This window comes from Parasteatoda tepidariorum, chromosome 6 (genome assembly GCF_043381705.1).
Source record: "Parasteatoda tepidariorum isolate YZ-2023 chromosome 6, CAS_Ptep_4.0, whole genome shotgun sequence".
Lineage (NCBI taxonomy): Eukaryota > Metazoa > Arthropoda > Arachnida > Araneae > Theridiidae > Parasteatoda > Parasteatoda tepidariorum.
The window spans coordinates 81,882,330-81,906,673 of NC_092209.1; the positions used below are offsets into that span (position 1 = coordinate 81,882,330).

At 33.5% G+C, this 24,344-nt stretch overlaps 1 long non-coding RNA gene across 1 annotated transcript in view; it reads left to right on the forward strand.

Moving 5' to 3' along the window:
* Positions 1-18,021: 18,021 nt before the first annotated feature.
* Positions 18,022-24,344, forward strand: part of LOC139425938 (uncharacterized) — a 74,440-nt gene continuing 68,117 nt past the window's right edge. Inside the window, exon 1 of the long non-coding RNA XR_011637076.1 lies at positions 18,022-18,350. This is a non-coding gene — a long non-coding RNA (uncharacterized lncRNA). The remainder of the gene's footprint in view (positions 18,351-24,344) is intronic.

Here is a 24,344-nt window from a genome sequence, read left to right on the forward strand (position 1 = left end):
ATATATATTACAAATGAACTTTAAACGACATAAAACTGATGTGAAGCTAACTTGCTCTAAGATTAGATTTTTGGTAGCCAAAATGTCTTGCTGTTAAAAATAAAGCGTCACGAAAGCTGAATTTCTATTTTGAAAGAAAAACACACCCTTTGCAAGCAGCGATTCCTTCTCAAGAACTGTTGACCTTTTTATTATTCCTCTTATAAAGTTATTTCTTTGCGTAGTTTCTGCATGATTGGAAATGTTTTTTATTCATTACTTTCCCGAATAGTTTTAATTTTTTTTTCTGTTTGTTACAAATACACTTTTCAATAAAAATTTCATCACCATGGCTTAGATATTTTTCCCCCTCGTTATTATTCTAAAATAATAAATATTACTCATACAGCCTTGCCATAAAACAGCCGGAAATTATGAGACACCGGCCCACACTACACTTGTATTTCTCTCTCTTTTTTTTCGAAAGGGAAACCACTCACACACACTTTAATATATACATTAATTAATTTAAAAACCGTAATTTACTGTCTAAATTAAATTTTATAATTTTAAAATTTATATTTATTTATCCTATGATTGATGTGAATATCAGTTGTTTGATTAGCATAACTACTTTTTTTTCTCCGCATTTATAGGTTAATTCACAACATCAATTATAAGGATTTTTTTTTTTTTTACATTGTACCTATTCTTATATAAAATTACTAAATAAATATATTTTTAGAGCAATAATTACAACTCACACTGCGAAAGGGGTTGTCCAAATAGTACGGGAGTATTTCTTATTTCAAAATATAATTTACCTTCTTCTTAATTACTTATTTTATTCATTTTCAAGGAACATTTTTCAAATAAAAGCAATTTAACATCTCACAAATGGGCATCGATCATATCACGACTCAGAAAAAACAAACTAAAAAGAAAAACGTGAAGAAATGTTTTTATAAACATGAAATTTCTTAATCAATCCATAAAAATACTCGTGTTTATTTTCAAAGAAAGAAAAAAAATCTGAGAAACAAATTATAATATTTTTGCACGTGCAGTGAAATCACCCGTACTTGGGCTATTACTTACACTCTCGAAGTGACCGCAGGAGGTCGAACCTGCCACTCTGAGATGGCCCAAAGTCCGAAACACAGCGATGCGAACACTGTTCATGATAAGACAGTTGGAATCCCTTTTCCCTTGGTCTAATCATTGAAGATTTTCGTGGCTTTCCCCAACAAAAAAAAAACAACAAAAAACGCAAATATGAATTGGTTCTAAGTGAAAGCACTCAGTACAGGCTAGTTTGTCCCAAATGCTTGATTCAGGAATTCACATTGTTTTCTAGGATGGTTCCAAATTTACAAAATTAAGGAATTAAATATTGATAGTCGTAAACATAAGTCGAATGCTTAATATCGGTTATAAAAATTTTTTTTTTTTGCTAATACGTTCCTCAATGAACTGGAGACATACAGAAAAATATCCATTTTTAGTCAAACTTAGTCTACAACACCGTCTGTTTAGACATAAAGCGATGCGAGGAGGGGGAGAAAGTCTCACACAGTTGGAAAAAAAAAGGAGTTATTGAATTTGTTGGGATAAAAATTTTGGCTTTGATAGGATTAAAATTTAATTGGCTTTGGTGGGATACAAATTTAAATGCAACCATGACTAGGGCTGCAGATCTGTCGCGGAGCAAATTTTCGCGAAATTGCCATCTTTTTTTCTAAAATCAGCGAATTTTTCAATATGTTTTGATTTGTGCAAAAATTGCTTAAAATGTGAATTTTTTTTCTTTTTTTTCAATTTTAATTTATTATTTTTATTTAACAGAATTTTTTACTTTCCTGAAGCCTTAAATTGAACATGTAAAGTTGATTCGATACTTAAGGGTAGTGAATCAATAGCAAAATGACAAGAAAATAGTTCAGAGATAAGAGAATATGACAATCTTGTCAAGTAAGGTGGTTTTTCTACACTTAGGGAGGGTAATAGACTGATAGGATTACCTTCCTGAAATCAGTAAGAGTACAAAAGGAATTTGAATCACAAAAGAAAGAAAATGTTATAAATCAAATATTTGACAGGAAAATTGCTATACAGGATATTGCACTGGGCAATGAAATTTCTACTGCCTTTCTACATATCCAGAAAATTTTTCCTGGGCTGCATTTTGTGATTTCTTAAATAGGGATCAGTTTCTTAGCTGAGAGGGAGATAAGGCTTTTGTAACTAGTATAGTTTGAATGTAGAATGTTGGGGTTTTCACAGCAATTACTTTTTCCAAAGCATCGGTCGAGGAATTGCGCGTTGATGAAGGAAAATTGATCGAGTTTTGGAAATCAAAGACCGAACGCTTCCCAAAATAGGCAAAAAGGGCAATTCGATGTTTGTCGGTGCCTAAAAACAGTGTGGACGTAGAAAGATCGTTTTCTAAGTATAAAAATGTACTAAGTGATGAAAGACGAAGCATAAATGAGAATAATCTGACAATGTACAGTACTTTGTACCAAAATTCTGCTCATTTAAATAAAAAATATTGCTTGAAATTAAAAGAAATACTTTGTTGTGTATTTTTTAAGCCTTTTTTTACTATTTGCGCAATTTCTATCTTTTGCATCATTTAAATAGTAAATTTTTTTATGTTTAGAATCTGCGTAATTTTCAAAATTTCCTGCGAATTTCGGGTCTTTTTTCCTACGACAAACTTGCAGCCCTAACCATGACTACTAAAATGTTTTTGTTTTTATTTCACTGATGATTAATTTTTTCTGATTAACTTGGTGTGTTTCTCCGTTAACAAATCAATTTTTTTCCATAGTGTTTAAAATCATCCATTTTATTTTTATACTCATTTTAAGTGATATTTTTTTCACAACAGAATCTCGATTACACTTTTGTTAACCTAAGTCAACAACAGTTTTTTTTTTTATATATATATATTATATACATTTATTTACAGGTTTTAGACAAAATAATGGGAATATTTCAATCCATTTTCTGATATTTTTCAAAAAATACTTAAAGAATCAATTTATAAATTTAGAAATGTTGAAATCGTGCGATTTCTCATAAATGAAGTTTAAAGCTTTTTAAGGATTGAGGAACCGATAATAAATCACTGACGAAATAAAAAAGGGCTTTTAAACACGTTATACCAAAAAAATGTAGTAATAAATTTGTAACTAATAACAATTATTTTTAATTTTATTATATGCAATAATTGCATAAAATTTTGTAAGCCTAGCTTAAATATGCATAAAAATATGGACATTTTTATAAAAAAACAAATTTTTTTGTCTTACGTTTTTTGCGATAACTTTAAAAATATTCAATGACATTAAACAANTTTTTTTTTTGCTATAACTTTGAAAATAAACTTTCGTATAAATTTAAAATTGATTACAAAAGTACTTTTTTAAAATTTGAGAAAAATTCGTAAGCATCTGTGCAAGATATGAGTAATTAAAATAATCTTTTTTATACTGCGCTTGAGCGGAAAAATTTTTTAAAAAAATATTCTTAATTTTGTAGTGAATCCTAAATATGTAAACAAATAAATAATATTATAGTTTACTACAAGAAAAGGGGAAGGGGAGAGGAGCGCACTAAAAATTTTTTGTATGTGATCCCAATTTTTCTTTGAAAAGAATGAAGATTTTCACAAATTTCATTACTATGTTTAGAGTTGCATCGTTGTTCAGTTGTGTAGCAACAGGGGAAAAAAATTCAAATATGAAGATGTTTTCTACTAAATCTGAAGGTAATACGATACGCAGAGATTTCTATTTATTTTTGTTGCTAAATACATATTTTAATTAAATTCGTCGTTAAATACATACTTGAAAAAATATCTGAACCGATATTTAATATAAACGGAAATGAATACGTGTTGAAAAAACGAATTATTTTCTAAAAATGATAAAACGTATCTCAAGAATAATTTTGGATATTATTTCTCTTCATTTGTCCCACCATAGATGTTTCAATATTTATCAGTCATCAAAATCAAATCAAAATTTAATCAAAAAATATTAAATTTCTTATATCGACGATCAGAACATGCGTACCACTGTTTTAAATAAACGTACCGGAAACCAAACGAAGTTTTTAACAACACCATATACTCATTACTTCCGGGATTCGTTCATATCAGCCAAATAAACTTGTAGCTCTTTAAAAATTGTTATAACACAAATGTAAGGGGAAATTTCCATTTTCCTTCCTTTATTCTATCGAAAACGTATTAAAGATGCGGGGGAAAGAAAAAAAAAGAATAAATGTAGAAAAGTAAATGAAAACGATAATAAATATCTCTTTCTTTGCGAACATCGCAGCTCGCGTAACCTACAAAGCGTTTAGGCAAGATGGCCTGATTTATGAAATTGACCATTTCGTAGTATGAAAAATAAAGGGGAACATGAGTTTGAGGAACTGTCACCTTGTTCCTCTATGCTTAAGTCGGGGCGTATTTTCTCACTTCTCTTCCCGTTTCCTTCTTCTTCCTAATAAAAAAAAATAAAGAACTATCAGATAGGAAGAAGTGGGCCGTGAAAGGAGATCGTCTGCTGTTGGAGTATTGTTCGAATTTGCTTCCGGGGGCGTGACCCCAATCCCTTGCTCTGTCCCCGCTTCCACATCACTCACTCTGTTTCGAACTTACAAATGTTTTAAGAAAACTTGTTGAAACATTCTTTTCTCTTAAAGATATAAATTTCGTCGCATGAGTCATAACCTCTTTCTGATTTAAATTTCAATTTCACTTTTATTTTATTTTTAATAATATATTCAATTTGTAGTAAAAATTAATAACTTTGTTAAACTTCAACTAAGTCCAAAAAGATAACCTGGAAAAAACAAATAATCAAAGATGCATTATATCAATCGAATCAATTTACTGATTTGATTGCTTTGGAATATTCAGGTCGCTACGAAAAAATAAAAATGGAAGAAAAAAAAATCTTTCATTTAATCTTTAATAAAAATATAAACACTAGTTAATTTCTTTAATCATCTAAATTATTATAACAACTCCGAACTGGAAATATGTCTTGCTGACAGAAAAACTCATTGCTCTGGAGCAATCAGAAAGAACAAGATGACATTTCCTATAAAAGTTTATAATAATAATAAAAAAGATAACGCAAGCTGTAGCAATCTAAGTTAATGGTGTGATGATTGCAACATAGCAGGACAAGAAAGCTGTCATTTACATTTCCAAAGAATATAAAAATGATAGGGTGACAAAAAAATGTGAAATTAAATAAGTTCATGTTATGTATTAATAAGCAAGATCAGATGCTTGAGAGAATTAGGTGGCTCATGTGCCTGTTTTTCAAATGATGAGGAACAGTTCCAACTTTATAAGTATTCCAATGAAAGAACATCAGAGCCTTGATGGCTCAGGAGATAGAGTGTTCGCCTTCCAATGGGGTGAACCGGGTTCGAATCCCAGCGATGGCTGATTGATACGAATTCCGCATCCTTCTTGCACCGACCACAGTGCTGAAGTAAAATATCCTCAGTGGTAGACGGATCATGAGTTAGAATCTCCTTGCCGTGAGGCTAACTGTGGAATGTTTTCGTGGTTTTTCTCTCCATGTAGCGTGAATTCGTGTTAATTCTATCAAAAAGTTCTCCTCGAAGGCGATCTCCCAATACTTGATTTAGGAGCTTCCTTGTCTTTTGGATCGGGTTAAAAATTACAAGGTTACGGAGTTGAGCATTAGTAGTCGTAAACCCAAAAAAAAATTGAGTCGGCTGTTCAACGACGGTTATAAATATAAATATTTATGCTACGAAACATTCGAAATTTTTTCACAAAGATTCTTTCTCAAAAATTTCAATTATTTCACTATATATTTACACAGAGACTTAACGCAAAGACGGGCACGAAGCCATGTGGAACATAAACAAACAAATTACGCATCGAAGTTGCCAGGTACACAAAACAAAAATGTATCACGTGCTACAATAAAATACATAAACAAATAATAAATCTATGTTAAGTAAAAGAAGTAGACGAGAAAGAATTATTTTTCAACTAACTCAATGTGCATTACGGGTCTGTATCTAATTAACTTATCGTTAGTTAACATTCTAACTTATGCAGAGAAACTTAGCTCAACTTTAATACGCCATTTTGCTGATAAAGATTAGCTGAAGTCAGAGGTTACATGTGTGGGTATGGGAGGTCTTCTTCTTCTTGAAGTACAAATACCCCCAACAGTTTGAAATACAGAAAATAATGCTTTCTGTCACTTATTCTGTCGCCTTCTACTTGCACCAGCGCGTAGTGTCGATGGACCCGAGGATGGTCCGAAGACATATGCCTTAGCAATTTTGATTCTCTGCAGAGGGGATGACTTCCTTGATTTAGTAGCTCGACGACTGGCACTTTACGGTAGAACAAGTGTTGTTGTTGCTTTCTACAGCCCTACACCAAGTCCAGGAGATCATGTCGCATCATCAAGTCATAGACAGTCTCTCCATCACTCATCAGTTGCCTCACAGAGGCACCAATGCAATCCAAAAGATGAGATGGTGAAGCGATGGCCGAGCAATGACAATAGGAATGAATATTTTCTTTCGCTCTGAAGATCAAACACTTTATATGGCCGGTCCAAAGTCTTGACAAACGGTAGAACAAGTTAACGACTGATGCATGTTAAATCTGTCTTGTCGCAAAAGTCCTCCAAGTTCCCATAACAAATCAAAACCTCTGGGGGTACTGGATTGGAGATCGATCGTTCTCTGATTCAGGTCAAAATTACGATCTGTGGATGTTGTTGTTGCTGTTGTTCATCTACGTCGCACTAGAGCTGCACTATGGGCTATTGGCGACGGTCTGGGAAACATCACTGAGGATGATCCGAAGACATGCCATCACAATTTTGATCCTCTGCAGAGGGGATGGTACCCCCGCTTCGGTAGCCCGACGACCTGCACGCGAAGTCGAGCACTTTACGGTAGAACAGTTTAACGAGGACCAATACCGCACACCCTTGGTCCCTACGCAGACTGATCCAAGTGGTCACCCACCCGCACACTGGCCGCAGCCAATGATGCTTGACTTCGGTGATCTGCTGGGAACCGTGTATTAACGATCAGTCCACTGCTGGACCAATCTGTGGATGAATGAATGGATGTATTAATGGTTTCGCCCTATAAACGGGTGCGACGTATGGTGTGGCAGAAGTCGAATTCTTGGCCATGGATGGCGCCACTGAAAAACAAGAAACGCACACTTTGCCTTAAATTTGCTCGGTTTCACCAAGCAGACTTGCTAGTATGGCAAGTGGAATTAGAAACAACAACACAAGTTAACGAGGACCGATACCGCGCACCCTCGGTCTCTATACTGGTTGATCAAAGTGATCACCCACTCGCTTGATGACCGAAATCAGTGATGCTTGACTTCGGTGTTCTACTGAGAACAGCGTCTTTACGATCAGTTCACTGTAGGACCAATGTGTAGCATTCGAATATATTTCAATTGCATAAAGTCTGAATAAAAATGTGTGAAATTGTAACAATTCTAATAAAATTTCACTTGCATAATGTCTGAACAAAATGTGTGAAATTGAAAAAATTCGAATAAAATTTTAATTACCTAACGTCTGAACAAAAAATCATTTCTTCAAAAGTCCTTTATGAACGATTTTTAGGATCGGGGTGCGTTACAATAGCCGTTTGTACACTCTGCTTAAATTTCAAGACGCTTTTTCTCACTAGCTGTTCTGTACTTAGACACACGATCTCTACCTTTTGTTATATGTGTTATATATAATTTGTAATTTTTGTTATATCCTATTATACATTTATCAGAGATGCAGATGTGTTACGTTTTTTCGGTGTCTTAAGCTTAAATTTATAAAACCCTTAAAAACATTTATTTCTGTTTGAGTTTATAGTATAGTTCTTATTATAGACCAGCTGAACACAAATGTGTAATATAAAGATTATAAATGAATCTGTTTTAATTAAGACTACGTAATCACTAAAAAAAATATTGGAAGGCATAATTGTGACAATTAAAAATTTTCTAATTTCCTTTTCTTTTTACATTTTCGATTGTTGAATTTTCTATTAGCAATTGTTGTCCATCCCAGTGAATTTACATTACATGATTACGAAAAGAAGTACAGCTTGACCGTAAAAAGGGTTAATCTCATACTCAGTAGTATTCGGCACAGAAAGTAATGCTATAAATCGTGGTTAACATTTGATAGTTCAGATAAGCCACAATCAAGCAATTTTTCTAATGATATCTTCAGTGCACAATTTTAATATTTTTTTCAAACATTTCAGTTGCCATTTGCCGTTGCTTCTATCACCGTTCTATTATCTTTTTTTTTTACTTCTAATACAACTTTAAATATTTTAGATTTATACAAATTCGTTTTAAAAGTGTAACAATGATCAAAATGAACTAAAGGTTTTGGAAAATTTTTAAATACTGATTCCGTTACGTCCCCACACTTTTATTTTGCCCATCATCACTACTTATATATATCTGATACAATAGTCTCCTTTTAAACAGAGTTCGTAAGGTCCTTAAGAAACTGTAATGATACCAGCAAAACTAAGAAGATAAATGTCTTTTGCATTTATATTCACCACATTCAATAATCACTTTCAGTAACTCCAATTATCTGGTTACCAAATCTTAAGTTTTGAAATTTTAAAGTTAAAGATAACTTCATATTTACAATATAGATGCCACGGCTTTCTAATAATTTTAAGGACCGCTTGATTCCTGCTAAAATAATATACAGATGTTTGCTTTTGCGAGCATAAAAATCTCACCAAAATTATAATCAAGGCTCAAATATAACACAGTATACTTGCTGATAAAAATTAAAATGAAAATTAATTAATTGAAAAATTAAAATGAAAAACAAAACTAGAAAAATCTCAGTGGCCGAGAGAGGCAAATCAGGGCAAAATGCATTTCCACGTGGTTTGGTGAGGAACTCATGTCGTTAACAAAGGAATCGACATTCATATGAAAAAATACAAGATTCACGGGCATCCAGGTGAGGTGAGGTGACGGTGGGGGAGAATTTTGGCTTTATCGCAATTAAATTCGTGGTTCCCGGATTTCCAACAAGGAACGGCAATCGATGATTTATCGCATTCTGGATGACTGACATAACTATCGTGTTCCTTTAAGGCCTATTCACACTTATCAGTCACGCCACAGTTCAGTCACCGTTCCGAATCAGAACAGTCGCCGGCCAGTCTCAGTCAAAATAGCCGCTATAGTCACAGCTACCCGTCAGGTTATTTCGACTGTATTCAGTCTTTTTTTTTCTTCCATCAAGTGTGTCGAGTACCTTCTAGTGTACTTAGCTATATTTTTGGGATGGCGTTTTCGGAAAACGACCTGGCTGTCATAGCATTAATTTTGGATGAAGAAAAGGAAAAGCAACGGAAGAAGAATAGAAAATGGGTTCTACGAGGCATGAAATAATAAAAAGAGGAATAGAAAGAGAATTTATCACGTTATTTAAAGAATTGATCGACGATAAAACAAAGTTTTTTCAGTATTTCTGAATGACCCAAAACTGTTTTATCATACTACATAGTAAACTGGAAATGCATTAAAAAAAAACAAAATACTCACTGGAGAAATTCCGTAGCATCAAAGGTACGTTTAGCAGTTTGTATGAGGTAAGTGAATAAAAACAATAAAGTTACAAAAATACGTACTTTTGTAAAACATTCATTATTTTTAAATCGTTAGTTTGGCCAGGATAGCCTGGTCGGTAAGGTGCTGGGTCCATTTCCGAGAGTTCGTGGGTTCGAACCCCGCAGGGCGAAGACTCCCCGAGTAGTAAATGGTGACTGATGCACTTTAAATCTGTCGAGTCGCAAAGTCCTCCACGTTCCCAAAACAAATCAATACCTCTGGGGGTATTGATTTTGAGATTGATCGTTCTCTGATTCAGGTCAAAATTACGATCTGTGGATGAATGAATGGATACATGAATGGGTCCGCCCTATAAACGGGTGTGACGTATGGGTGTGACAGAAATCGAATTCTTGGCCTCAGATTGCGCCACTGGAAAACAAGAACAATCGCTTCCCTCTGCTTTAACAGGCATACGTCTACAACAAATCATTAGTTAAATAAGATAATCTGTATCAGGTTGGAACGGGTGACCACTTGGATCATTCCACGTAGGGACCGAGGGTGTGCGGTATTGGTCTTCGTTAAACTGTTCTACCGTAAAGTGCTCGACATCGCGCGCAGGTCGCTGGGCTACCGAAGCGGGGATGCCATCCCCTCTGCAGATGATCAAAATTGTGATGCCATGTCTTCGGATCATCCTCAGGGATGCTTCCTAGACCATCTCCAATAGCCTATTGGCAGCTCTAGAGCGACGTAATAGAACTACAACAACAATCCATATTACTAATTGATTCCCTTCCCTCAAATGAATATTTTTTTAACAACTTAACAATTCGGAGTATTTAGAATTTTTTTTTTCTTTTTGCACTTTGACCACTCTTAGTAGCGTTTCTTTTAAGGGACTTCCTATAAGTGTCCCTGATATTGTTCTATCTCTATTTACATGCCGCGTCTACAACATAATAGAAAATTATTAGATTTATGTCAGTAATATACAGTCAGTACCTAATATTTTATTTTTATACTGTTCCAGGTACCTAGCAACAGGTGACTCACTACGAACTTTTTCATTCAGTTACCGCTTGGGGCATAGCACAGTGTACCAAGTAGTAATGGTGACTCGTAAAATAATTGGCGACGTCCTATTGAAGGAAATGATGCCAAAACCTATTCAAGAAATGTAGAAATCTATTTCCGTTTATGTTTATACTATTTGAAACTTCCCCAACTACATAGAGAAGCTCTGGATGGTAAACGTATTACCATCCAAGCACCCATTTTATTGCTGCGAATATTGGTTCTTATGAGAAAGATAGTGATGGTGGCATAATTGAGAAATCTAATCGTAGCGATAGGGACTTGAACAGGGCATACTATCAATATCAGGAAAAACAGCGTTACCAAACACATCAGTTGAGCCTCCATACGTAATTGTAGGTGATGAAGTGAATATTTAATTACAGCCTATCTCATACAAGAAGGGTTAAGGAGAACGCATTTGGCATTTTGTCACAAAATTTCAGGATCTGTAACAGGCGGATTCAGGCTACACCTCAAAATGTCGACCCTATAGTACTTGAAACTTGTATGCTTCACAACTTCATAAAAAATATGATCGTAACACAGACAACTATGAAGCAGAATCTCAAAGAATCACAAATATGGGGAATTTGCCCTTTCAAGGTGGAAATGCATCTCGGGAAGCTTTTCAAGCAAAGGGAAGAGTTAAAATACTTTTTCAGTTCAGAAGTTAGCAGTGTAACATTTGAAAAATCGATTTAAATTATACAAATTTACATGTACAAGTACATTTGCTGTAGGTATTTTGTTTTCATTAATAAATTGTTTTTTGCTTACCATCTAAATTTAATTCTTCTCGGATTTCCTACGATATTCCATTTCTAAAACCAGTATCCATGTATTTGTTGCTTGATAAATCATATAGTACAGGATATTTTCTAACACATCCAAGTCCCGCAGTGGACTGATCGTTAAGACACGGTTCCCAGCAAATCACCGAAGTTAAGCGTCACTGGCTGCGGTCAGTGTGCGGGTGGGTGACCACTTGGAACAGTCTGCTTAGGGACCGAGGGTGTGCGGTATGGGTCCTCGTTAAACTGTTCTACCGTAAAGTGCTCGACTTCGCATGCAGGTCGTCGGGCTACCGAAGCGGGGGTGCCATCCTCTCTGCAGAGGATGAAAATTGTGATGGCATGTCCTCGGGTCATATTCAGGGATGTTTCCCAAACCGTCGCCAATAGCCCATTGTGCAGCTCTAGTGCGACGTAAATGAACAACAACAACTAACACATCCAATCAACTTTTCATCATCACCCATTCTTTTCCAAACAATGAAATAAAAATCGTCAGACAGAACACTTTGATTTGATTTGTTCATTTACGTCGCACTAGAATTGCACAATGGGCTATTGGCGACGGTCTAGGAAACATCCCTGAATATGACCCGAGGACATGCCATCACAATTTTGATCCTCCGCAGAGGCCAGAGGGGATGGCACCCCCATTCGATAACCCGACGATCTGCATGCGAAGTCGAGCACTTTGCGGTAGAACAGTTTAGCGAGGACCAATACGCACACCCTCGGTCCCTACGCAAACTGATCCAAGTGGTCACTCACCCGCACACTAACAACAGCCAGTGATGCTTGACTTCCGTGATCAGCTGAGAACCGTGTCTTAACGATCAGTCCACTGCGAGACTCAGTCAGAACAAAAAAATATCGTTGTGAAGAAATTATCTGTTGACGGTTAGGTGACTGCAGTGAGAATGACTGTTCTGATTCGTGACTGTGCCAGATCAGTGCCACTTAACTTTCAATAAAACATATTTTTTGTGACTGATACTTCTCGGAACTGACGGAACGGAAACGTGACGTGACTGATGCGTGCGTGAATACATCTTAAGTCTAAATATTAAAGCAGGTATGGTTTGTCCGATGTAGCCACGGTCGCACTGATAGGTATTCATTTTCTGTTTCACTCTCGGCTACCACAGTCTTTTTAGTTTTGTTTTTCACTTTTACTCCCCATTTTCATTGGCAACCATACACTTTTGTTGTTTCAAATCACTTTAGTATTCCTCATTCACGCCTGGCAAGTCTTGAAAAGGGATGCCTATTTTGAGCGAGTTAAACATTTGCTTCTAACATTGCCATTGCAGTACAATTTTTTTAAAATTAATTAATTAATTAATTTTATTTTTTGATTACTGCTCGAAATTTTTTTAAGGGTGTTAAACATTTCCGTTTACAATTGAAATTTTAAAAGTCGAATGAGACACTGGAATGACCACTCTCCCCTGGAATCTAAGTTTAATATATATTTAATCTACATTTAAAATACATTCGCTGGAAGTAAAGACTAAGAAAATTATAATTAACTACATTTAAAAAAAGCATTCCATTTAAAGAATATTAGATTGCTTATAAACTTCAGTTTTAAACTATTAGAAGTATTTAATTTTTGTTTTCCATGTAAAAAAATCGAGCTGCCACAGTCGCTGTTTTGAGTGTTCAACTTAACGTTACGTTTTATTTTGGAGTGCAAAAACTGTAGTTCGAAACTTGATACTACGAAGGTACGAGAGATGTTACAGGAAGTATTATGGAATAAATAAAAAAAATTAATGTTCCATAATAAGTTCGAGAACTGTAGTTCGTTCACCAGGAGTTGGCCCTTGGCTCCACCTCCTCGGACGAAGAATTCATCTGAGCGCAGGAGAAAGAGGAGAAGCATCTCCGCGCTTGAAATTGAGACAACCCTTAATGTGCGCCAAACGCAAGCAGCGAATTCTTTTTTCAGCCACTTACTTCGCCCTATCATCTACTATTAGACTTTTTCGTTACTCTAGCTAATTAAATATATTGCAAAAATGTCTAAAAAAAAAACTATTCACTCGAAAGAGAGAAATATCAAATTTATGAAATATTTAATGTGAAAAAAAAATGCGCGTGAAGATTGCGAAATAAATATTTTGGTCATACGATCGCCAAATAAACCTTGTTCAGGATTGTTTACATCCTTCTTCCAAAAATAGCGAAATAGTATCGTCGGATACCACGTGATGAAGGCGGAGTCAAGTGCCAACTACTCGTGAACGAACTATACTAAATGTATAGTGTTGAAACTAACGTGCTGAAAGGGCCATTTATAATTTATGTTTACAGATTGGACAAAAGTGTTTTTTCTTCCGAAATTCCAATTAGCTCGAAAGTTTTTACAAATTTAAATGCTCTTTTTGCAATTTTTTTCTGTCTCTCTTTCTCTTATTTTGCTTTATCTAACTTAATGATGCGTTTTGTTTTACTATGCAAAAGCTATAAGATTAAATTTTGCTGTGCTGAAAGGTTTGGCTGTGTTTGTTACCCCCCCCCCCTCCGAAGATCCAATTATTTTGAAATTCATCGCAATTGTAATTTTTTTTTAGTATTTTTTTAAAATTTTTTTTTGCTTTAATAACTATTATTTTCTACTGTTGGAGGGAATGCATAGATCGTAGGGAATGAGAAGCAATCACATGGCTTGGTGAGCGGAGCGAGCAGTGGCTCCTTTTGTCCTTGTCGAAATGTAACAAATTGAAAAATATCATTGATTGATTTTGAAGATATGAATTGGTTTCATTGAATCTAAAACTTTTACATAAATTTTTTTTTAAAAAAAATATTCGTTACTAGGTTTTTATTATTATTTTTTTGAGGTTTTAGATTTCTTTTTAGGTTTTCGATACTTTTTTTAAAAGTTATAATTACGATATAGCGTAAAATTTTTAAAAGTTATTTAAAAATGTTGATTGTTTAAAAATAAGGAATAGCTTTTGTGAAAACTTTTTTTAAATTACTGTAATTTATTATGAGGGAGTGGCTATATCTATCCCCCCGACCCGACTCTACGCCTATACTGGTTGACTGAGTAAATTTCAGAAATATCGATAAAATGAAATACGTAATGGAAAAATGCTTTCGAAACTTTTTGTGTAATTTTCGTTGCGAAATACAGCGGCGCAGAGGAAAGAAAATAAAAATAAAAAGTAAACAAAATGCATCCCCCTCCTTTTCTAATCTTGTTGAAACACAATATTTTATGCTGGTCGCTTTTCGTATGTGAAGCCGTGATTTTAACAGATGCAAAATTTCTCAATATCAGGTTTGTGAGATCCCGGTCAACGTTAATACTTGCTTTCTTTCTCTAATGACGCAAGACACCGGAAAAGAAGAAAAAAAAACTCTAATTCTTTCTCTTCTGAGTCGTTCCCATCAAACACTTTCTGTTGCCAATTCCGACTTGCGAAACTTCCACCTAATTGAAACGTCTGCAAGTGCGCAATTAACATTAAAAAGTTTAAAAAAAAAAAAATCATTGTCTGGATAGATGCCCGAGAGCACTTCGTTCGATCGTCCGTTATCGAATGCAAAAGTGGGGTCGAATTGCACAAGCCATGCCGCGCTATTCAGCTTGACCCGCATTAACGCAAACGATACTACACTAGATGGCGCAAGAGAGTGTGTTTTTTCGGATTTCGCCAACACCTTCAATTCTTCCCTTTCATATTTTTATACATTTATTTTTAATTCCATTTTGGAGGATTGAAAATGGGAGGGGGGAAGGGAAATATGGCGGACGTTGAACTGAAAGATTGCGACGAATTATTTTAAAGGCGGAGGTTAAACATACGTATGTCGCCATTGAGAAGCAGAAAATAGCAACAGTTTTGCAAAAGTTCAAACTTAAAATATTTGTTTCGGTGATTTCTCCATTAAATGTGTTTATGATTTCGCAAACACCGAGAGCGATTTGATTTCTTTTTAGTTTTCAGTATTAGTGGGCAGTTCTTTACGAAAGTCGTAGTTGCCAACTTTTGCTCAATCTAAGAATGATTTTTTTTCAAACTGCAGTGTAAAATTGAAAAAGGAATTTTCGGATTTCTTTTTATAACTTTCATTTTGCTGGAACTTACTCACCATTTCGCCATAATCATGGATTTATGTATACGTTTATTTTTACATACGTCGGTGTGATTAAAATCATTTAATATTAAATTTAAAAATTTCGAAATCAAACAAAAGATCACAATATCACTTCATTTAATCATCTATGTAAATTATGCAGAATTTTTATATGTATGTACAATGCGGAAATAAAAAACGGACCTCTTTTGATCTAATGATCAAATCTTCACGTCCTAGGACTCAAATTTTTATGGTTCGATGGGGTAATCTCAAATATGCTAATTAATTAGTGCATACGGTATTTTAATCTACAAAATCAGACACAACAGCGTACTTTCTCTGAATAAATTTACCCTTTTTTTTAGCGTCTGACCTCTAAAATTCGAAGTTAACCGCAATATGAGAAATATGCTTCCCATAGGGGAATCATATTTCCCACGGGACCATATTTCCCATGGGGATCATAAGGGGGAAATATGGTCCCCATAGTTTGGTCTGAAGAGCGATCCAAAGTTTGGACCTCATAATGTTAATTTTATTTTAGTGGTTTTCGCTATACCTCGATAACTTTTCAAGCGAATTGAAACATTTTTGCATACAGCTATAAAATTCGCTTACCCAAAGATAATTCTAAACAAAAAATAAATATAGATTAGTTTTATTTAATAAAAATGGAAAAAATAATTGAATTTCAAGGTGTACAATTGCTTACATCATTTTAAAATACGTAATTTTACATGGTTGTTGTTAATTTACGTCACACTGGAGCTGCACAATGGGCTATTGGCGACGGTCTGGGAAACATCCCTGAGGATGATCCGAAGACATGCCATCACAATTTTGATCCTCTGCGGAGGGGATGGCACCCCCGCTTTGGTAGCCCGACGACCTGCGCGCGAAGTCGAGCACTTTACGGTAGCACAGTTTAACGAGGACCACTACCGCACACCCTCGGTCCCTACGCAGACAGATCGAAGTGGTCACCCACCCGCACACTGACCGCAGCCAGTGATGCTTAACTTCGGTGATCTGCTGGGAACCGTGTCTTATCGATCAGTCCACTGCGGGACAATTTTACATGGTAAAATACAAAATTTGAGCGTAATTGTTTGAATAGTTCCTGAGAAGTCGTATATTGAAAATTTGATTTCTTAGGAATTATTCGACCGATTTCGCTCAGAATTTTTTAAACAGAAAAATATCCTAAAAATATTTTATGAAAAAATATGATTTTCAAATAAATTGAAAATCGATTTTTTTTTTTTTTTTTTTTTTTTTTTTTTTTTTTTTTTTTTTNTTGTCAAACCGAAAATCTTTAGTGGCAACAAGCGGAGGGAATTTTCTGTGAAAGATAGCGTATTGTTAAGTAATTTGTTCAAATTTTTCCAGTCTGACAAAAATAAAATTATTTTCTAATTTTCAGTCTTCTTGAAATACGAACTTTTTATTTTATTATTTTATAAAAGTGGTCAGAATTTCGATTTAAGTTGCTTGCACCATTCCGGAAACAACTTGTATAGGAATCAGGCAAAGAGCTATTGTAATTAATTGGTTAAGTAGTCAAATTTCAATTAGCAGAATTCTGTTGGTCAGGGAATAATGATTGTATTATCATTCAGCTCCAGTTATGAATATTCTAACTAGTCAGCATTTTAAATGATGATAAATTCTTCTTGTAGCGGCCAAGAAACAACTGAACGTTTAAGCACGCTAGCCAATCAAAGACTCTGGGGAAATTTCAATTCCGAAAATCACCCAATGGCGTGATGAGAAGACGGCGAATGGTCAAAAATGGCATCCAGATAAAAGGAGCATCCAATCGACAACTAAATGCACTTTGATTAAAAATATTATATTCTCAGATAAGTACTTGACTTAGAGCCGTGGTGGCTCAGAAGATGAAGTGAACCGGGTTCGAATCCCGGCAATGGCTGGTTGGTTCGAATTCCGCACCCGGCTCGCACCGACCACAGTGTTGATCTAAAATATCCTCAGTTATAGACAGATCATGGGTTGGAGTCCAGCTAACCGTGGGTGATTTTCGTGGTTTTCCCTTCCTTGTAACTCAAATGCTGTTTAATTCTATCAAAAGGTCCTCCTCGAAGGCGAATTTCTCTCAATACTTGATCCAGGATATTCCCTTGTCTTCTGGATTGGGTTCAAAACTACAAGGCTACAGAGTTGAACATTGGTAGTTGATGTAAACTGATAATTCGGTCGGCTGTTCAACGACGTTTGTAAAATTATATAATATTTAGCTTAAGAGAAGTAATTTATAAGGAATAAACAATTAGTTTAAGTTATATTTAATATTCAAGCTTTAGGCCATTATTTATTTTACTTATTTATTCCTTTAAAAACACTTTAGAAAAGTTAACAATATTTAGTTAAAAATAATACATTTTCGCAAAAAAAAAAAAGAAAAAAAAATCTGCCTTCATTTACATGAAATAACTTTTAAATATTTATTAAAATGTTTACTTTATTTTAACAATGTAATTTTTTTAACTTCATAATTTCTTTCTTGCATTTTCTTTCTGATTACCCAAGTACAGTTCTCTTTCAACGCTTTTCAGGGTCAATTCACGAAAAGATAGCCCCCTCCCCTCTCTTCCTGCACGCCACAGCAGTCAATGTAAGCGAAGTAAAGAAGAAAAAAATGAGAAGAAAGCATATGTCACTTTACAGTTACATACAATTATGAAATAATATTGCAATAATTACGCAATACTTACATCTCTTCTTTAATAGGCAAGGTAAGTAAATATCTATAAACTTTTATCTACGAAGAATCTATTTTAGATTTATTTATTTATTTGTAAATTTAAGCAGAGGAACTGTTCTATTTGTTATCCATTCTTAAATGTAAATGTACAGGTGGTCTTTTGAAATTTAAACCTAATTATTAAATTCATTTGAAAATTATTCTTCATAAAATATTTTCCAAATATTTACCTTTCAGAAAATTATAATATTTCGTTACAAAAATAATAAGTTAAAAGTTTTTGTTTCCTCACTGTTACTCACTGGATGGACCTATGACTGTTGTCTTTCGCTTGCACGCCACTGATTTACAGTCCTTAGCACAAGTATTAGACGCACTATAAGATTCTATGTAAAATCTTAATTATCTGGTGATATTATACAGCTTTATTATTTTTATGTGACTGTTTGCACTTGCTTACGTTCGTGCATCAATTGGTTAAATTAGACGATACATAACATAAATTCGACGATTGAATTAATTAGACGCTATATATTATATTAATATAGAATATTTATTATGCAAGATATTATAATAGCATATTATAATAATTAGATCAAAATATTAGACGCACTGCAGTTTTTTAATTCTTACATACACGCGACTAAAACCGGTTTGCACAAGTTTGCGTTCGTGTATCAATTGGTTAAATTAGACGATACATAACATAAATTCGACGATTGAATTAATTAGGCTATATATTATATTAATATAGAATATTTATTATGTAAGATATTATAATAGCATATTATAATAATTAGATCAAAATATTAGACGCACTGTAGTTTTTTAATTCTTACATACAGGCGACTAAAACCGGTTTGCACAAGTTTGCGTTCGTGTATCAATTGGTTAAATTAGACGATACATAACATAAATTCGACGATTGAATTAATTAGGCTATATATTATATTAATATAGAATATTTATTATGTAAGATATTATAATAGCATATTATAATAATTAGATCAAAATATTAGACGCACTGTAGTTTTTTAATTCTTACNTATATGGAATATTTATTATATCAGGTATTATATTAGTATATTATAATAATTAGACCGAATTGGTAGAAGCACTGTCATTTTTAATAATTACATGTTTTACTTGAGTTTATATGCAATACTTATTTATATTTAAACATACATGTAATGGGCTTTTAATTCAGGTGACTATTTGTATTTATTTTTAACGTATTGCATTACAATGTTAACCGACTGATACACGAACATAAACTAGTGCAAACCGGTTTCAGCCGAGTTAAAACTATTGTATAGTATCACCTGATAATTAAAATTTTACCTGGAATCTTATAGTGCGTCTAATAATTTGACCAGAGACTGTAGAACTCAATCCCCATAGTTTGGTCTGCAGAGCGATCCAAAGTTGGGACCTCATAATGTTACGTCACTGTAGTTACGACAATGATCAAAAAATTACATTTAACATGGGTATCGCTCTGGAAATGCTACGTAAAATGCCAAAAAAAAAAAAAAAAAAAAAATGTTNAAAAAAAAAAAAAAAAAAAAAACTTACGAAACGTAAAATAATAATAAAAACTATATTATTAAAAAAAAGAACTATCTTTAAAAAAAGAAAGAAAAAAAAAGACTGTGGATCAGAAGAATCCTGTTGCAATGTTGCGTAACAAAGAAAATGAAATTACCACACTTCATTTGAACAATTCTCTCAATACTTATTATTATTTTTTGCTGTAAAAGGTCGGTCGTCTTTATTTCGCATTAACAGCCACCTGACAAGAGAGGAGAAGGTATAACGTAATTCCTATTACAAAACCTGAAATCTTACACATGCCTCTGAGGTCACGCTCCCCTTCCGTCCACTCCTATCTCTCTCTAGTGAGGAAATTGTATTGCACCCCACCCCTTCATCAGCCCCTACAATTGAAACAAACACCTTGAACATTTATTTCTTATACTCTAAATCATGAAAGCCATTTTAGGTTAAATTATTTATTTGTCTTATTAGGAACGATTATATTATTTATTTTATATTATTTTATTGGATATGGGGACGGGCCAACCTTTTTTTGATAGAGTGTCATTTTCTGAAGACAAAATGATTATTTGTAACTTTTCATACATACTATGATCATACATAAGATGATCAAATTTTCCTTCATTTTGAGTTTTTCTTACAAAAATTTTCNAAAAAAAAAAAAAAAAAAAAAAATGATTATTTGTAACTTTTCATACATACTATGATCATACATTAATCAAATTTTCCTTCATTTTGAGTTTTTCTTGCAAAAAGTTCCGAAATTTTTATAAAAAATAAAACAATTGTGGCAATTTCGCAATTTTTTTAAAACTCCCTACGTCATGTCTCTCGCGATGAATTATTAAAATATCGTTTTTTATTTCCTAATATTATTATTTCCTAATATTAATATATTTACATGCAACATAACTTATATATGAAACCCAGCTCATATGAATCCCCCTATGCAAAATATATATACAGGGTGATTCTAAAAAGATGGGAAAAATTTTAGGAAGTGATAGTACACACCCAGACAAACAATTTTTATCAAAGAATGCAAAGAATGCAAACAATGTTTATCAAGAAAAAAAAAACTCTAAATGTCCATCCCCAAGTCAAAATTTTCGATGATTTCCCATTGATGGACCAACATAATCTTGATGGTAACCATCAATAATTCTATCATGAAATAATATGTTTTTGATGGTAAGATGGCATAAGTAACCATCACCCCAATGTAGGAATTCGGACTGATTCATGATTGTCCAACATATGAATAGCAACTTGTTTTGATGGTTTGTTCATGTTGAACTATCAGAAATTTCCATCATAGTTTCTTAGAAATCAAATATTGCAACCATCATGAAACACGATCAGCCCAATGTAGGAATTTGGAAGGATTTTTGATGGGCCAACATAAAAAAAAATTCTTTTGATGATAGATTCCTGTGGACCAACAAAAAAATTCCCATTAAACCATCATGGAAATGTACAGTTGGAACCATCAAGGAGCATCGTGGATCATCATGGATTGTTGCTCCATCAAAAATCAATCCGAATTTCCTACATTGGGTTGATGGAGTTTCATGATTGTTCCAATATTTGATTTCTAAGAAACTATGATGGAAATTTCTGATGGTTCAACTTGAACAAACTATCAAAACAAGTTGCTATTCTTATGCTAGACCAGTGGTCGGCAAAGTGCATTTGGCTCCTTAAGTGCGGCTCTGGCACAAATATCCACGGAAGGGGCAATAATATTTTAATTTTAAAAAAAAAAACTTGGTAAGAAAACAGCAGAGCAACTTTAGCATTTGTCAAAAATTCTCTTAATGCTACGATAACCGAGTTGAAATTTTCTCTTTTTGAAATTGTCATTGGTAGCTTTAAATACAATTGCTGTATTTAAAAAAACAAGGAGATATGGCTCTCTAAATTCGAACGTCTTTGTGTTGAATTGGAAATATTGGAGAAGAAAAAATTTGATCTTAGTTCACAACACAAGTGGTCTGCTTTGAATGACCTGGAGAAGGAAGACATGATCATTTTCAATGCTTGGAACATGATCATTTTCAATGCTTTCAATGCAATGCTCCCTGACTCTCAGTTGAAAAAGCTAGCTTTTGCTGTTCTTTCCCTTTTCGGTTCTACATATATACGAGAACAATCTTCTTCAAGCATGAACATTATCAAGAGTAAACTGAGAAGTCGTCTTATTGATGAGAACTTGGAATCATGCCTAAAATTAAAAACAACAACATACAAACCTGACTTACTCAAACTTTCCAAGGAGATGCAAGCACATTGTTCGCATTAATAAATATTTATTAAGTATGAAATTTAGTTTTATTTAGTGTACTACTTATTTAGTGTAATAAAAGTTTACTAAACAAGCAGATTTGGCTCCCAATTTTTTTTGAAATTGTTGTAATGTTCAGATTTGGCTCTTTGGCTAATAAGTTTACCGACCACTGTGCTAAACCATCATAAATCATGAGAATCAAACTTCTCTTGATGATTAATCATCATAGTATTAAAGTAGCATCGGTGGAAGTTTGTTGGCATATCAAACACCATGAACGCATAATGGAAAATGTTGGATGATGGTGACCATCAAATGATGTTGGACCATCACGAATCGCACTGGAACCAACATAACCCATCAAAATGGGACCATCAGGAAGTTTGTTGGCATATCAAACACCATGAATGTATAATGGAAAATGTTGGATGATGGTGACCATCAAATGATGTTGGACCATCATGAATCGCACTGAAACCAACTTAACCCATCAAAATGGGACCATCAAGAAGTTTGTTGGCATATCAAACACCATGAACGTATAATGGAAAATGTTGGATGATGGTGACCATCAAATGATGTTGGACCATCATGAATCGCACTGAAGCCAACATAACCCATCAAAATGGGACCATCAAGAAGTTTGTTGGCATATCAAACACCATGAACGTATAATGGAAAATGTTGGATGATGGTGACCATCAAATTATGTTGGACCATCATGAATGGCACTGAAACCAACATAACCCATCAAAATGTTTTAATGGGACCATCAGGAATTTTGACTAGGGTCCCTACATGAGCGTTACGCATGTTTCTTTCTGGCTATTCGCATGCACTGAACTAAACAAAATTGATTATAAAAGCCTTTGAATAAATATTTTGACGTATACAGGTGTTTTTGGAAATTATGACGCCAATATTTTCACATGAAAAAGTCTCAAACGAATCTCTGGCTTCGCGTACATTGAAAAATGTAAGAAGTTTTTAAAAACTTTCTATGAATATTTTTTGACATATATAGGAATTTCTTTAAATTATACTCGTGTTTTGATCTGAAACAAGTTTCAAAGCAATCCGCCCATTTCCCCTTTTATTAGCGAATGTCTTACACCTTTCTCTTCGCGTGCATAGGACTAAATAGGATTTTTTTAAACCATTCTATAGTTTTAGACATAAATGCGTGTTTCTTGGAAATTATGACGTTCATTATTTAATATGAAACATGTTTCAAATGAATTCTCATTTTAAGAAAATTATAAAAAATTATCGAAATGTTCATCTCTCATAAGGATGACGCATTTTTCTTTCCCTAAATTGGAGAAAATAAGTTTTTTTGCAATCTTTTCCATAAATAATTTTAGACACATATGGGTAATATTGGAAATTATGAGGCCCATCTTTTGATTTGAAATAAGCTTCAAATCAATCCCACTTCACAAAAAATTTTCAAATTCTTAAAATATATCTTCCTTATTTGAGATATCTTAACTTTTGACTTTGGGTATATTGGATAAAAATTCAAAATAAAAAATAATACTTTTAAAAACCACGTTTTTGTAGTGGAGAATAATAATTAAAAAAATTTTTTTGAAAAACATAAAACGTGGGGCGCATGAAATACAAAACAGTAATGTTATAGTGTGTGTATGTGTGCTCTTGAGAATATGTGCATGGTATATCTGTAATTGTAATTGTATCTGAATTTGGATGTGGAATATGTTTGTGTATATGCATATGTTGAATAAGAAAATGTGTATATGTATGTGTATATATACTGTTATGTATTTCATGCGCCCCACGTTTTTCGTTTTTCAATTTTTTTTTTAATTATTATTCTCCACTACAAAAACGTGGTTTTTAAAAATATTATTTTTTATTTTGAATTTTTTTATTTTAAATTATAATTTTTTTAATTTTTAATTATTATTTTATAATTTTTTAAAGTTATTACTTTTCAATTATTATTCTTCACTACAAAAAACGTGGTTTTTAAAAATATATATTTTTATTTAGATTATTTTTCTTAGTCAAGAGTAGTCAAGACTACTACAAGACCACTACTAAAGTAATAGAACTTTTATTTTAAATTAGGGATACAAAAATCTTTATAGAAAAACAATACCTTTACGACTTTCATTAGTTTTATGCTGATGACAACCAAAACAATCTGGAAATGAA